We start from the raw sequence: 2,307 nt of genomic DNA, 5'->3' as shown, positions 1-2,307 counted from the left end.
CAAGTTGGTCATCAAATTTGGGCTTGGCTTGACGACTTGGAAAAGGAAGTCTAATCACAATGGGCTCCTTCTCCTTGACCTTGTCTTCATTTTTCTTTGAAATTTCTTCTTTTGATGATTCCCCATCTTTGGAGTTTTGCACAATTTCTTCCTTATCACTTGCTTGCACAACTTCATCCTCAACTTGCTTCTTCGGTGCTTCATACCTTGTACCACTTCTCAAATGAATGGCACTAACCGTTTTATGTCTTGGGGGATTACTTTGAGGTGGTAATTGCCCCTTTTGTCTTTGTGAGCTTGAAGATGCTAGTTGAGTCAATTGGGTTTCCAACATCTTAGTGTGAGCTAGAATGTTGTTGATGGTGGTTTCTTTTGCTTGGCTATCTTTTTGCATTTGAGTGAAAAACTCTTGTTCATTCTTTTGCATTTGGAGGACCGCTTTTTGAACATGAAAACCTTGGTCATTTTGGTGATTGTATGGATTTTGGTTTTGGTAACCTTGGTTTTGGTTGTAAAAGGGTCTTTGATTTTGGTTTCTCATGGGAGGTGGGGTGTATGTTGTTTGAGGGTTTTGAACATTTGGGCTTTTGTATGAGAGATTTGGATGAAACTTGGTGTTTTAATTGTAATAGTTGGAATAAGGGGTAGCACTCTTGTATGCTTGGAAAGCATTCACTTGTTCATTTGTTCCCCTACATTCACTTTGGTCATGTCCCAAAGTTCCACAATTCTCACATATCCCACTTGGGATTGATTAGGATGCCGTCATGGCATTAACATGATGCTTTGGTGATTTTGAGGCTTCTTTAAGTCTAGCCATAGCTTGTTAAAACTTCAAATTGATTGTGTCAATGTGAGCACTAAGTTGAGCACCCAATTGAGTAACGGAGTCCACTTCATGCCTTCCTCCTCTAGTAGCCTTGCGAGGTCTACTATATTGTGAGTTATGGACCGCCATTTCCTCAATCTTGTTCCATGTTTGATTGTCATCAACTTCGGTGAACATTCCATTTGATCCCATGTTGAGAATGTTCCTTGAATCTTCATATAAACCGTTCCAAAATTGTTGTACCAAGAACCACTCGCTAAGTCCATGGTGGGGACATGAGCGACAAATTCCCTTGAACCGCTCCCAAGCTTCATACAAAGATTCTTCATCCCTTTGCTTAAAACCCGTAATTTGAGCTCTTAGCATGTTAGTCTTTTCGGGTGGGTAAAACTTTTTGTAGAAAGCTAGAGCCAACTTCTTCCAAGAATCAATTCCGAGAGTGGCCTTATCAAGGCCCTTCAACCATTGTTTCGCGGTGCCGATTAGAGAAAAAGGAAATAAGACCCATCGAAGTTGGTCTTGAGTCACACCGGTTTGAGAAATTGCATCACAATAGTCACAAAAGGTTTCCATATGAGAATGAGGGCCTTCACTAGGCATCCCCCCAAATTGGCTCCTTTCGACTAATTGGATAAAGGCGGATTTGGCAATAAAATTTCCGGTCAAATGTTGTGGTGTGGGAGTACCATTGGGTAGGTTCTCCTCGGTGGGTACGGAATGTGATGAAAATTTAGGCATTGTAGGTTGATTTTGTGGGGTATTTTGTGTTGGGTTCTCCTCACCTTCTCTTGCAAAAGGGTTGATGAACTCAATAGTTGGTTGAATATCCACTACCTCACTAATACCTCTCAAATTCCTCCTAGCAAACCGCCTATTGTTTGTCAAGGTTCTTTCAATTTCACGGTCAAAAGGTAACAAATCACCTTGTGACCTTCTAGACATGCAAAATATCAAACAACTCGAAAACAATTAGAACAAACCTTGAGGAGTTTTACTTCCCCAAGGCAAAGAAAGACACAACTAATAACAATATAAGAAAATCTAAATCAAGTTAACACCGTCCCCGGCAACGGCGCCATTTTTTATCGGTCCGTTTCGTGTTCACAATTTAATAGATGTTGTCGTTGGTTCACGTCTGAATCAAAACACAATTTATAACTTCACAAACAACTCTACAATTAGTAAAGAGGCAAGTAAAGGTCGGATCCCAAGGGACGGGAATTGAGATGAGATTTCTATTGAAACTAGTGGTGTCTTAGGGGTGTCACAATTTGGGTTGATGTAGAAGGTCACTAACTAAATAGCAATGAAAGTAAATAAGCAAGATGAATTAAAAGGGTTATAAACAATTGATAAAAAGCACTAGGTGTCATGGGGTCATAGGGGAATCATGGGAATTGATCATACAAACATGTTCTCAAATTATAAGCAAGCAATTATTGTTGTGATGGATTGAGTTGGGTTATATCTTACAATCC

The 2,307-nt window shown here is 39.9% G+C and overlaps 1 non-coding gene across 1 annotated transcript; it reads left to right on the top strand.

Annotated features, from left to right (window-relative positions):
- The first annotated feature begins 1,088 nt into the window (after positions 1–1,088).
- Positions 1,089–1,195, top strand: LOC141616543 (small nucleolar RNA R71). The gene has a single exon (XR_012530884.1). It is a non-coding gene; the product is annotated as a small nucleolar RNA R71 (small nucleolar RNA).
- Positions 1,196–2,307: the final 1,112 nt, after the last annotated feature.

This window comes from Silene latifolia, chromosome 11 (assembly GCF_048544455.1).
Source record: "Silene latifolia isolate original U9 population chromosome 11, ASM4854445v1, whole genome shotgun sequence".
In the NCBI taxonomy this organism is placed as follows: Eukaryota; Viridiplantae; Streptophyta; class Magnoliopsida; order Caryophyllales; family Caryophyllaceae; genus Silene; species Silene latifolia.
The sequence above is the reverse complement of the archived record's forward strand: the minus strand, read 5'-3'. Positions and strand labels throughout refer to the sequence as shown.